The sequence below is a fragment of the Equus przewalskii genome, chromosome 3 (genome assembly GCF_037783145.1).
Source record: "Equus przewalskii isolate Varuska chromosome 3, EquPr2, whole genome shotgun sequence".
NCBI lineage: Eukaryota > Metazoa > Chordata > Mammalia > Perissodactyla > Equidae > Equus > Equus przewalskii.
The window spans coordinates 39,873,500-39,888,278 of record NC_091833.1 but is presented as its reverse complement, the minus strand read 5'-3'; the positions used below and the strand labels follow the sequence as shown (position 1 = coordinate 39,888,278).

The 14,779-nt window shown below is 39.1% G+C and overlaps 1 pseudogene; it reads right to left on the bottom strand.

Moving 5' to 3' along the window:
• The window catches only part of LOC139082618 (all-trans-retinol dehydrogenase [NAD(+)] ADH7-like), a 31,397-nt pseudogene extending 22,164 nt beyond the window's left edge, over nucleotides 1-9,233 (bottom strand).
• Nucleotides 9,234-14,779: the final 5,546 nt, after the last annotated feature.

Here is a 14,779-nt window from a genome sequence, read left to right as displayed (position 1 = left end):
ACTTCATTTTGCAGGATGAATTTCGAGACTGCAAATATAAATACTATTTGACCACTCCTACCAAACGCACAAGTAAAAGGATGCTTGTTCCACTTTTCGCAATCACTGTGGCAAAAAATATCTTGTTTGAGTCTAACAGATGAGTATATGACCATGAAAAGTAGCACTCATAAGTATGCATCCATGTTGTTTGGACTTCCATTTGTGCCTCTGGAAGATGTAAATGAAACTTTTGAATACATTGTGGAGAATGCAGAAGAAAATTTAGATGACCTAATGGATTATATTGAGAGAGTATACGTCCATGGAAGGCATGGCAGAGGCAGAAGAAGACCGGAAGCTGCAAGATTTCCCCCAGAAACTTGGAATGTTTATATGTCAGTACTGAACAGCCATCACAGGACAAATAATGCAATGGAAGGCTAGCATAGCGCATTTCAAAAGCTGATGATAGTGCCTCATCCTTCAACTGGAGATTTATTGAAGTGTTAAAAGATGAACAGCAAAGCAATGAACAGGTTTTCACCCAAGTTCTTGGTGCTCACACTCAAATATGACCACCAACTTCACAATGATACCAACAAAATCAAATTTATATAACAGAAATTGTTAACAGATATAATGTATTTAAAGCCAATAATCGGATCAATATATACCTGAGAGCAATTGCTCATTGACTTAAGAGTAACCCTGCCAAACTTCATGATGAGGAAGAACAAGAATAGATGTGAAATCCAAAAGTCTTCATGAATTACCATAAAAATAATTTAAATAAAATTTTAATGAAATTAAATGTATTATTTAAGGAATCATGGGCCAAATATCAAGGACCTTCTGGTGTGGACCAAATGTCTCAATGGACATTTTGAACAGGACAAAATATCGTGGACTTTTTTGGTGTAGATCAAATGTCTCCATGGACATTTTGGACAAATGTCCTGCCAGGGACAAAAGCACCTAATACTATAAACAATTGTGTACCCATTTAAAGCAAGGAATTAGACTGACCACTTGACAGCTTGCAAATGAAAAAAAAATGCCAAAGCTATTTCTAAATTAATGCCAACTATTTTTTTAAAGAATAAACATATTTCATCTACAATGTATTCTTGTTTTTAAAGGTTTTTCAAATTTATATTTCAATGAAAACTATGTCCTTAAGAAACTTTAAAGGCACGGTATTTTTTTGTCTACTTTGCATTCCAGAATTAGCATTTTTTCAATGTCAATAGCAGGAAAATTTTTTCCAACAGCTGGGAATGAGACCCTGGTCTCCCACCTCATTACAGAGGTGAATGCAACTCAGGCAAGTGAGACTATTGAAAGTCTCCTTATGGAAACACTTTGCTTACAAGACCACATGCCCAGCTATCCAGAAATCAAATTATTAATCTTGTCAATATAAACCACATTTCTCCATTTTCTCCCAATGTCTTACCAAAAAATTTTCCATGTGATGTTTTATCTTATTTTCTGTTGACACTCTCTGAAACACCCTCCCCAGGGTTGCCTCCCCAGTGTATGTTTGCTCAACAGGCATTTAATTCCTTGAGAAATATCCCAAGTATTTAATTACTTTACTGTACTCGAAGTTCTAAATATCAGTCCCACACTATTGGGTCATGATAATGAGGATGCAGAAATGTTCTGTTTATTTTTCCAGCAGTGCTCATCCTTTCTCTTGGTTCTACATTTCAGTAAACAGAGACTTTTTCCAACTGATGTTCAGCTCACTCTGCTGTAAATAACAGCATCTCATGCCTTCAGATAAATAGTCTGACTCTTTCAGGTTACTGAATCTCCTAAGTGCTGTGAGCCTGGTTCTACTTCAAAAGTTTACAAGAGCCTCTAAAGAAAGGTGCTCATCTCAGAGTACCATGCAGCTCTAGTGTGCTCAGGACAGGGTCCAGGGCACTTAGAAGGACTTTGAGAAGGGTGCTGCAGGAGTATGGGCTTTGGAGTCAAATATACCTGGTTCAGGGCCTGGAGACTTGCTTGAATAGATGTGACCTCAGCTTCCATATTCATAAAATGAGAATAATAGTAACCACATTGCATGGATGTCCTGAGTGTTAGTGGTGAGAATAGTAAAGCACTTCCTATAGTGCCTGGTTCATAATCAGTATCAAATATCCTTATCATTAACTTGGTTCCCATTGGTAACCAAGGGTTTGGATTTTTTAAATATTTAAAATGTAACCACCTGGGACAAAATGACCTGGAGTCCAGGCTCAGTAAAAACTGTCTTGTGGAGATCAACATAGGGTCCCAGAAGCCCCCAGAATTTCCTAAGAGTTTGGGGATAAGAATCTTCTGAACTGGAGGGGCTACCAGAAATTCAGGTGGAACCAGAGGCAAAATATGATACACACATGGGGTGATCAACCATCCTGGTTTTCCCAGGATTGAAGGGCAAAACCTGGATCTTACTATTTCAAGACACAGGATTTTCAACTAAAATCAGGAGAGTCCCAGGCAAATGGAGATAAACTGGTCACTGTATGCACACACTGCATTGCCATAGAGCCTGTGAGTGTGTGTGGTGTACAGGGTCGTCTTAGCTTTGGGCTGTCAGCCCGCCTCTCTCATAGCCCTGATCTTTCACCCTCAGTAACAGCCTGTGTCATGGCCCTTGGCCAGGACTCTGATCACTGCAGTTTCATAATCACAGTTGGGCAGTGAAAATAGTCACTGAAGTCAAGAGAACTAGGTTCAACATCAGTTCCCACGGTGACTCGTAAGTGCTTGAGGCAAGACAATGAACGCTCCAACCTTAGCAATGAGAGGAAATTACACCTACTCAGGGCTTGTGGTCCAGCATAAGTGAGGTAACGTGTGCGGAGGTGCTTATTAAACTGTCAAACAGTAAATGAAAAATGTAATAAATGATATCCCTAACATTAAGAGAGTAAGAAAAGGGCCTTTATGTGCACAGGGAAATGGACCTCAGTTTATTGCTGAATCATTCTTTTTTTTTTTTTTAAAGATTTTATTTTTTCCTTTTTCTCCCCAAAGCCCCCCAGTACATAGTTGTATATTCTTCGTTGTGGGTCCTTCTAGTTGTGGCATGTGGGACGCTGCCTCAGCGTGGTTTGATGAGCAGTGCTATGTCCGCGCCCAGGATTCGAACCAACGAAACACTGGGCCGCTTGCAGCGGAGCGCGCGAACTTAACCACTCGGCCACAGGGCCAGGCCCTGCTGAATCATTCTTAATAGCAGAAATCATTATGCAATTTTAACACTGAATCGCGTACAACTACTAGACATCCAGAATCACAATGAATGCTACTGACTTTTACTCTGCCTTAGCAAACAGTGAAACTTAAGGGTGTGGTTTTATTCTGGCCTTTGTTCCTAAAATTTTCTCTCTCCAACACTGCATACTCAGATGGTAAGTCAAAGAGCCAAATGCAAACTGGGACTCATCCATTAATCCTTCAGCTATGCCAAGCCAGGTGAGGATGAAACCATGCAGGAAAGCAGAGCTGGAGTGGGCTTTCGGAAGCTCTGCCTTGACAATGAATATTTTGCTAATCCTTTTTCAGGCACACTGTGCCAGCTTTCAAAACTGTTGTGTGAAATTGTGCTTGGAAGTTTCAGAAAGTTTTCTTCTGCATGCAAACCCTGTCCAAGAAAAGAACCCAAAGCTGAATTTTTGTAATAAGGCATGGGCTTTCACCTCTGCTAAGTGTGAACTCTCCACTGCGTTCAGCTTTCAACAGAGTGTGCTGGCTGCTGAGACTTTCCATTTGAGGAGGTCAGGAATTATAGAAAAAAATAAATACAATTTTTTTTTTAAAAAAGCACAAAGAAATCAGTTTTGCCATGTATCTAGCTGAGAACAATTTGAAAATAACTCCGAGGCACCAAGGCCTGGCTGTTATTTACAGACAGGAGCCTAGGGATCGTTTCTTACAGGAAGGTCAGGCCACAAACAATCACAGCAACTGCCAAGGGAGCATGGCTAAGAACTGGAAGGCTGGAGGCATGGCCTTGGGAAGAAGACAGACACAGCTCTGGGAGGCACTGAATGTCATTGAGTGAAGCTGGTAATCTGTTCTTTCTTTGCTTCTGTTTCCAGGTTCCCCTCAGGGCTCGTCTCTGTAAAACATGGAGTAGGATTCTCGAACGTGCACCAGAAGTGGCTGCACACCTCTTCTCCATTGCAGAGGTCCATCCCATATTCAAAAGGAACTCTTAGAAGTACCCAGGGCTGCAGCAGTGTGTTAGGTGCTGGGCTGGCATGAGAGTAGGCTCATCAGTCCCCTCCCCTCCTCAACTCTCACAGTTTTGCTTTAACCAGTTTTGCGTTGGCAAGCTTTTGTCTGGGAAGAAGAAGAGGTTCTTCTGGGCCTCTGTGGGAGGGGAAAAGAACTGCTTTGTGTTTTCTACAGCATGGAAGTTGAAACATGAGTGAAATTCTTAAGACTAATTTGGTCTCAGTTTAAGGAAGACATTTCCAATATTAAATGGGTTAACATGAATTTTCTGAGCTGCTTATCATTAGAAGGGTAGACCCACTGGCAAGTAACAACACACAGCAAACTCTTGCATTGTTGGAGAGGTTAAACTAACCTTAGCATCATCTAAGATGTGAAATGTAAGAACTGATAATTGGTAAAAAATATATCACTGGTAAAGGCAAATATACAGGAAAGGTAGCAGATTAACCACATACAAAGATAGTATGAAGGTCAAAAGACAAAAGTACTAAGATCATCTATATCTGTGATGAGAGGTTAAGGGATACTTAAAAATAAAATGTTAAAATATGATATCAAAAACATAAAATGTGTGGAGGGGGAGTAAAAGTGTGGACCTTAAGAGACCATCCTCTTAATATTTTGCTATTTACATAAGTTATTATATATGAATCTTTTGGTAACCACAAACCAAAAACCTATAATAAATACTCAAAAAATAAAGAGAAAGGAACCTAAACATAACACTAAAGAAAGCCATCAAATCAGAAGGTAAGAGAGAGAGAGAAGAAAAGAACAGAGAAGAAATACAAAAACATACAGAAAAAAGTAACAAAATGGCAATAAGTACATACTTAACAGTAGTTGCTTTAAATGTCAATGGACTAAATGCTCCAGGAAAAAGATATAGGGTGGCTGAATGGATAAAAAAAATAAGACCCATATATAAGCTGCCTACAAGAAACACACTTCAGACATAAAGACACTCACAAACTGAAAGTGAAGGGATAGAAACAGTTAGTCCATACAAATAGAAATGAAAAGAAAGCTGGTGTAGCAATGCTTATATCAGACAAAATAGACAGTAAGACAATAATAGTATGGGACTTTAACACTCCACTTACACCAATGGATAGATCATCCAGACAGAAGATCAATAAGGAAACACTGGCGTTAAAGGACACATTAGACCAGATGGACTTAGCAGATATATACAGAACATTCCATCCAAAAACCACAGAATACACATTCTTTTCAACTGCACACAGAACATTCTCCAGGATTGATCACATATTAGGCCACAAAACAAGTCTCAATAAATTTAAGAAGATTGAAATAATGCCATGCATCTTTTCTGACCACAAAGGTATGAACAAAATGGAAAGACAGCCCAGTGACTGGGAGAAAGTATTTGCAAATTATATGTCTGACAAGGGGTTAATCTCCATAATATAAAAGGAACTCACGCAAATGAACAATAAAAAAGCAAACAACCTGATCAAAACGTGGGCAGAGAAGATGAACAGACATTTTTCCAAAGAAGATATACAAATGGCCAATAGGTACATGAAAAGATGTTCAACATCATTAACCATTAGGGAAATACAAATCAAAACTACCCTAAGATACCACCTTATGCCTGCTAAAATAGCTATAATCATGAAGGCTGAAAATAACAAATGTTGGAGAGGATGTGGAGAGAAGGGAACCCTCACACACTGCTAGTGAGAATGCAAACTGGTGCAACCACTATGGAAAACAGTATGGAGAGTCCTCAAAAAACTAAAAATAGACCTACCATATGACCCAGCTATCCCACTAGAGTCTGTAAGGGTTAAAAATTCTAATTAATATATGTAATTAAAGCTACTAAAAGTTAATAAGGCAAACATCTTTGTATCTAAGGAAAGTAAAATGTATGTTTTCAGCAAAGAAGATGTAAAGAATGGAAATATTTTTTGTTTGTTGGGTTAAGAAAGATAAATTTGTCCTAAAGTACTAGAAAAAGCAAAGGAAACATGGGATGAATTCTGAATGTAAAAAGAAAGTTATAGGAGGTTTGTGAAAGAGAAATTCTGAAAAGAGTTTTATGCCTGGTCAAGCTGTCTAAGATTAAAGTAAATCCAATTAAGTAAATGAGTTGTAATGTAAAAATAAATGAGCTGCTCCAAAACTTAAAATTTGGTGTTCTCTCTCAAAAGGATAATTTTCTTGAACTTTTGGTCTTCTCTTGATAAAGAGGTTACAAAGGTTTTTTCTTTATTTTTCTGTAAGTCTACCTAAAAGACAGAAAATCTGTTTTGTTAAAATAATTTCCTATGTTCAGAAAGAGTGAGGTCTTTCTATTAAGATTTTTTTGACTAACCGTTTGCCTTTGACTGTTTCTGTTGTCAATTTGATTAAATAGAGTGAATGTTGTTTCCTATTTGAACAAGTGTTTTAAAACCTTTTGCTATTTTTGACAAGCTCCCCATCCCACCAAAATATTCAAATCCTGAATAAAGACTTTGTTTTGGCCTGGAAGGAGGAAGAGAATTTCTCTGTGGATTTTCAGAGGGCCCCTGAGACTTCTCAAAGAGATTTGCTTTCTCTTCCTATAAGGAGGAAGCTTATTAGGCTTATTTGGTATGTTAAATTACATGAGAAGCATTGTCAAATAAGTGATGATAAGCTTTCTTAGGTGGTATTATGTGGATAAATGTTATTGATATAAATGTTTTTTAAATTATATAAAATTCCTAAAATTTTGATCTGTCCTGGTTGTTAGCCATAATTCCAGTTATCTTGAAGTGTTTAATGTCACAGAAATAGCTAAGTTTGTCAATTGCCCTTTTTAGTCTTTTGTCATTTGCAGATAGTTGCTGTTTTACTCTGATGCTTTTGCAAATATGTCTCAGCTTCAGAAAGATTCATGGAAAGGACCCTGATACTTACTCTAGAATACAGCCTTCTGATAAAATTTCTGATTATAAAACTGAACTGGGTAAGAATTAACAGAGAAACTGATGACCTCATAAAATTGCCAACAGAAGATTAAGATCAAGAATCGATTACACAGGACTGAATGACTATGATTTATATGACTTTTCATTTGAGATATTGCTGATTTTTTGATGTTCTGTTTTGTTTCCAGATTTAAGGAAGTTTTTTCTCTTTTTCTCCCATACTAACTATGACATATCAATTTGATGAATTATACTTTAATTGAATGAATTTTTACTTTTTAAAAAAGTAAATTTTTAAATGAATGAATTTATACTTTAATTGAACTATACTTTAATTGAATTAATCAATTTGATGAATTATACTTTAAGCAGATTTGAATCATTTTTTTTCTCCCTACCTGATCCCTCCAGGATTTGGAAACTATTAATGAGTGAGTATTGTTTTCATGGCAATATAGTTCTTTGCATAAGTTCAATAAGAATCTGTTCTCCTTCTAACAGGACACAACTGAAAACATTGGTTATCTCACCAAAGCTTTGGCTGGAATGTCATATTTGAGAGAAACAGAGATAGACTCAGATATGACCAGACAGCTTTTGAGAGATAAAGATTGGACTTTATGGAATAAAGCCATTTGGAAATATTGGCCTGGTACCTTGTTTCCTAGCAAACTTATGGGTAAGGAACGAAGGCCTCTTATCTGGCAGGTGGCTGGAAACTTGAAATATTTTGGGGGACCTCTAGAAGAGAGGAATCCATCCAAATCTGTAAGTATTACAGGCGAAATCTGGTGTCTTTGGCTTGGCTTTCCTGGCCTGGAGAGGCCTTTAAAGTTCAATCTAATATTCTTCATAAAAAGTTTCAGGGGCCGGCTCCATGGCCGAGTGGTTAAGTTCGTGTGCTCCACTGCGGCGGCCCAGGGTTCAGATCCTGGGCGGGGACATGGCACTGCTCATCAGGCCACGCTGAGGCAGCGTCCCACATCCCACAACTAGAAGGACCCACAACTAAGATATACAACTGTGTACGGGGGCGTTTGGGGAGATAAAGCAGAAAGAAGAAAAAATAAAAAAAGATTGGCAACAGTTGTTAGCCCAGGTGCCAATCTTTAAAAAAAAAAAAAAAAAAAGATCCAGCAAAGCAGATTTGAAAGAACTTGTATGATAAATTGCTATTCTTGCTGTACTTGAAAGAACTTGTATGATAAATTGCTATTCTTGCTGTACTTATGTAAATAATTGAGACAAGTTTATTGAAACTAAACTTATTTTGCAAACCAGTTAGTCTTCATTTGGCTATCTTTGGTAAAAGTGGAGGTGATTTTAGAGAGAAAAACTATGTTTCAATAAAAACTATAGTACACATTCATGGATATTATGTTCTAGTTATGATAATTGTCTTTGAGGTTTTTATTTTATATCTGTTAACTGGACTGGATCCTAAATTCTTCTACTTTCTTGAAATATCTGGCTACAAATCTCCAAACTAATGTTTTCAATTTTTTCCCATCATTTTCATTTGGAATCATTGAGAACTGAACCTGCCCTTTTTCCTGAAGCCTTGCAAACTGAAGCTGGACACCTTGATATAAACTTAAGAGAGATTCGTGTCTCTTGCTGTGTAAGATACCTGAACACCTGAGGATATCATCACAGACATTTCAAACTGCAAAAGATGCTTTGACTTTGACACATAGAAATCTTTTTGACTGACTGCCACCTGGGCTCAGAAAGGTTTGTAATTTTCTGGCTGAACTTTGGGAGCCCACCTGCATCCCCGTCTTACTAAGAGACTGGTTCAATGAGATGAGAAAACTTATGCCCCTCATCAACAGTACAATCTCTCAAGATTGAGGATGAATAACAAAAGGGAGGATTGATATCAGTCAACACAAGGTTGACATAAGGGAAGCCATATTGTAGAAAAGAAATCATATTGCAACTTTGAATGCCCTCTGATTAACTGACCCAGACATGCTCTGTAGATTTTATGGACCCTCCCAGCTGCTTTAAGTTGGTAACTTTTCTTCTGAGTTCTTTAGGAATGTGATGACCCCCAGCCAGAGAGTCTGTACTGATGGCCATCACCAATGACACTGAAAGATCAGGGTATACGTTGTTGTTCTGGTCTCTGATGCATACCAGGCAAAACAAAAGACTATCAGGCACTGAGACCAGATGTCTGCCCCACCTGGAGATCAGATGGAGGCCCCACTGGGATTAGGTCTATTTTTCAGGGACTGTTAAAATTTGGGTTGTCTATACTTCTTATCCTTCAGGTTGGACATTTGACTATAAAATGTGCTTTTTAGATGGTTTAGATGTTGAGCAAGATACAAAATTCTAGGAATACAAAAATGTCAATATGAAGCCAGGAACAACAGAATATTTCCAAATGAGCACTAAACAGTTTCATTCCTCTAACCCAGATCCACACCCCGATTCAGCAGGAAGTAGCTAGATCGGTCGTCGCCCCAAATCCCTCAAGAATGAGGAATGACCAAAGAATATGGGGGATTTAAACTGGCAGAGAGTTAGCCATTGATGATTAAGTAGCTAGGAACAAAAGTTTCTTTTCCTTTTTGCAATTACCGATTATAGCTTTTAGCTGTTTAACCCACCCTTTGTTAACTGTGCTGCTTAGTCAGTATGCTGTCTGACTCTCACTAGGCTCCTATAGATAACATCTCCCTGGAGCCTGGGTCACCATGGTAATGGGTGTGTGAACTGTTTTTCAGGAATTAGAACTCCTTGTCCACTTCAGGCCAGTTGAGAACACCAGCTCATCAACTGGGCCCACAAAGATGTCCGATAGGTGACCTTTTGACATCAAGAGGCTAAAAACTCCACCCTTAGATCATGTTAATGCCACCATTTTGTGGACATGGGTCCTATGAAGAGGCGTGGAATGTGACTATGCTTGCATACATCATCAATTACCTCACCTCTCCTCACCACCTATCACCTACCTCCGCATCTCAGACTACCTTGCCCCTATCCCATAAATAGCCCTGAGTCCCTGTTTTCAGGGAAGTGAATTTGAAGCTCATGCTTTTCCTTCCTTGTGATTAAATTCTCCCTCTGCAGCAATCTCGCCATCTTGGTGTTTGGCTTTCTGAGCAGCAGGCAAAAACGAACCTGGTTCAGTAACACCAGTACTTCAGGGATGACCCACTAGACAGATCCAGGGGCTGGGAGCACCCCAGGCAACACTCACTCTCAAATCCATTTAAGTACATAGCCAGGAGCTGACTACCTTCATATACTGCAAAGACAATGCTGATACCTAAAGTTAAACTAATGCATTAAAGTAAATTTTATCAGCCAGTTTTAAATATAATGCTTACAAATTTTAATTCATGGATAACCTGTTAACCAAACATGTTTTTAAAAACATTTTTATGGGGCCGGCCCTGTGGCCAAGTGGTTAAGTTCACATGCTCTGCTGCGGTGGCCCAGGGTTTGGATCCTGGGCGGGGACATGGCACTGCTCATCAGGTCACGTTGAGGCAGCGTCCCACATCCCACAACTAGAAGGAGCCACAACTAAGATATGCAACTACGTACGGGGGCGTTTGGGGAGATAAAGCAGAAGAAAAAAAAAAGATTGGCAACAGTTGTTACCTCAGGTGCCAATCTTTAAAAAAAAAAAAATCATTTTTATGAAGTGGTGTTTTGCTTTAGGTATCCTAGGCCTCAGGATGGGGATTATCCTGAGATGGCATCCTAAGACCTCATGTTAGCACCTGCTGGGAGACTTTTCTTGCCAAACTTACACAGGAGCTCTGTTCAACAAAGAGCAAATCAAACAAGCACTGGAAAAGAGCCAAGTCCTGATGAGGGAAGAACTCTCCTCCAGCTGCTGGAGGGAGCAAGTAATGTGAGTAACAGCTTGACTAGTTCTCTCGTGTTGGTCACAATAGGATCAAGAAGGCTTCACTGGGCACATGAGAAAGGGAAGAACTGAATCAAATCCGGGTCTGGGAAACTCAGTTCAACCAGGTCTTCTAAAAGTCACAAATGTCACCAGTGTAAATGCCTACTAATTTATTCAGTCACTCAAAGGATCTTCCATTCTTTCAGCAAGGTTTTATTAGTTTCTAGTATGGGCATAGGTGCTGGGATATTGGTGGTGGGGTCAAGTACTAAAATTAATATGAGGTAGTTTCTATTCCAATATATATAATCTATTCGCATATGATAGATTCTCAGTAGTCTTTTTTCTCAGCTAAGCAATCCTAATTTTTTAAAAAATCAAAGATAAAACATGGCCAACAAAGCATAGCCATTCTATAATCATGTCTGAGCACACACACACCACATACACCACACAGAGCACACACATGCAACACAAGCAACACACACACCCCTACACACTCTACAAACACACAGACTACCCACATACATACACACACACCACCCATGCGTCACACACACACCAAGAACATTGTCCAAATCACAAAAATGACCAAACATCCTACTTACCTAGTGTGGTGATTTAAAAAATACATTCACAAATTTTCAAATAGTCTTCTCTTGAGGAGGTAGAGCTTCCCCTCTCCTTGCACGTGCTGGACTTAGTGCCTTGATTCTACTGAGTTCTAATTCTAATGAACAGAATAAGACAGAGGTGATGATGTGCAGCTCTGAGACTAGATCATAAAAGTCATCGGAACTTATTCCTTCCATGCTCTTTCTCTCTCTTCCCCTCTTCTCTCTCTCTCTCTGTTTCTCTCTCTCAGATCACTGACACTGGGAGAAGCATTGCTGTGAACAGCCAGCCCTACGAAGAGGAACTGAAGCCTCCTGCGACAGCCATGTGAGTGAGATTGGAGGTTGAAAATTGGCCCAAGCAAGTTTTCAGGGATGTAGCCGCAGCTGATGGCTTGCATGAGACCTCAGGAGAGAGCCCGAGCCAGAACCACCACGCTAAGCCTTTCCTGGCTTCCTGACCCTCAAAAACTGTCTGAGAAAATACATGGTTGTCGTTGTAAGCTGCTAAATTTGGGGAGGATTTGTCACACAGCAAATATAACTATGACACCTGGTTAAAATGAGTAACTACTGCTTCTTTACCAATTACATGTTCATTCCCAGTTCATTACTCTCACCTTCTTGATAAATGTTATCTTGATGTGTTATCTTGATAATGTTGTTCTTGATAAATGTTATTAAAGTTCTCAATCATAGACTTACCTCTGCTTCCTGACAGCATCGAGCCCAGAGAAAGCCCCCCTTCCTTAAACCCTCCCTAGACTCACCTAACACAGGCCCAAATCTTAGAATAAGTTTTTCCTAACACTCGTATTGAAATGGCTCATGGTTCTTAACAGTGTGCGCTCTCTTGTTGCATCATGTAAATAAACCCAAACCTTTGTTTGATTATGGGTGTCTTCCTGGTGACTTAGACTAAATGTGTCAGCAGTAGTTTGAAGAGGTATTGGGCAGCAGACTTTCTGTGCTGTGCATGCATGAAAATCAATTCAAGCTGTTAATAGATATAATTATAAAAATATTAGCTCATATTTATTGAACGTTTATCTTATGCCAGATATAGTGCTAGGTGCTTTATATGCGTTATACCATTTTATTCTAGTAAAATGATTTTATGAAGTGGTTGATATTATTATCCCCATATTACAGATGAGTAAATGGAGATATTGATAGGTTAAGCAACTAATACAATGTCACACAGCTAGGCAGCAATGGGATTTGAATCCAAACTTCCTCCAGACCAACACTCCTAACCAATGGTAGATTATCCCCACCAATATGTACCATGACAACTACTTAAATCTAATAGCTGGTAGTGATTCCATAATATCTCCTTCAGCCTGAATGCCGACTACCCCGCACTATGTCGAGCGTCCTACCTTCCCATCGTCTAGAAACAGAGATTTCAAATGTTTTTTACTAAGTCCTCTTAGGGACAACAGAAAGGAAAGGCGAGGAGGCTTCCAGGGCTAAAGAAATTTTAAAAACCATGAATCTAACCTTGTCTTCTATATTAGTCACAAATCTGGGCTCCAAATCCCCCATAGACTTTATTCTTAGGAGATTTAAGTGCAAAAAGCTTTGCTTGGAAATAAAGTGTGTATTCTACTTTTTCCAATCCAGTAAATAATTGCAAAAAGGAATAATGAACACACTGAGAAATTTCCTAAGAAGTTATTCCCTGTTTCCCATTTGTTTCTATTGATTACATCTCATAAAGAATAATTTCCCACTAAGGCTGGAAAAACAAAGCCTCAGAGGCCTGGGGAAGTCTTGGCATGGCAGAGGAATGCAGCAGAGGACAGTCTTGGAGTGAAGGACAGCGGTTGAGGAATATGAGCTGCTTCCGGTCAGTAGGCTCTGAGAGAAGAGTTACATGCATTTTAACAAAAGAAGAAAACCAGGAAATTGGAGTTGTCTGACTGAGAAGTCATCCGAAAGGAGCTGTGAAGTGCAATGTGATCACCATCTCAGGTGCTCCCTCACACCCCTCCCATCTCTGCCCTTCTCTGCCAAGCCTCTTCACCATCATTCCTTCATTCCACTTATTCATCTGGATGTCCATTCTCTTAACACTGGCTCAATATCATACTATGTGCAAAATAAAAGACACATTTACAGTATGGTAGAAAATTTAAGGCATAGTCACATGAAAAATTTAGTAAGAATATAAGCAGCTAATGTTAAATTAAACAAAGAATGTTGCATTAATTCAGAAGGCAAGGGCACCGGAGTTTAGCCTGGCCTTGAAGACACGCAATCCCATGGAATGCCTCTTGCCTGTGGCTAGTCCCAGGCGTAATTATGCATATTTAGTCATGAATCTCTGTTTCATCAGTCTTTGCCTTGTCTCCCCACTAGATTGTCTCATGCAGCTCTGGGTTCCCAAAGTAGAGCTCCCCCTTTGAAATGTTTTGGGCTTTGGGCCTTTCCTACATCTACCTCCCCAGACTTGTCCCCTTGTTTCCACTCTGACTTTGAACCACATGAGGGGAAAGCTCGTCAATCCAACTAACAAACTAATTGAGGCTCCTGGATTGAGATGGTACTGCGCCTACAAAGTGTGCTGGCTCCAGATGGCTTCTACTACTGGTACTTTCGGAAAAGTATCAGGTCATTTTAATGTAGTCTGAGTCATGCCATGGTCACACCATATTTTGCCTATTCCGTTTCCTTTGGGATCCCAGCTTCAAGCCCAACTTGAATTCCTGCTAAAACACAGCCACCGTGTAAATGCAGATTCTGTTCCCTGCCTTTCTCCATCCCCTGCAGTGGAGATGTGAACATCAGCGAGACAAATTAGGTGAATCTAAAATGATTGATCAAGATAAACAAATTATTAACTTTTTCAGGTACACTATTAGGTTGGAATAGTTTCTTTTAAAGAGAAAAATGAGAGAAAACTCAGCAACATAAACTTTTTTATATTTGAATGATCATGTTATAAGAACTTAAATATTAATGATTCATTTAAAAATATTAACTATATTTTTTCTTCTCTTCCTTCTAAGTCTTTCTATATAAAATGATTTGCTTAGTCATTCTCAGTTTGGTTCATTTTCAGTGTTTTATGGTGAAAAAACCCATAAACATTGACGTTTGGGTCTGAGCTTGGCCAGGTACCAGCCATACACCTT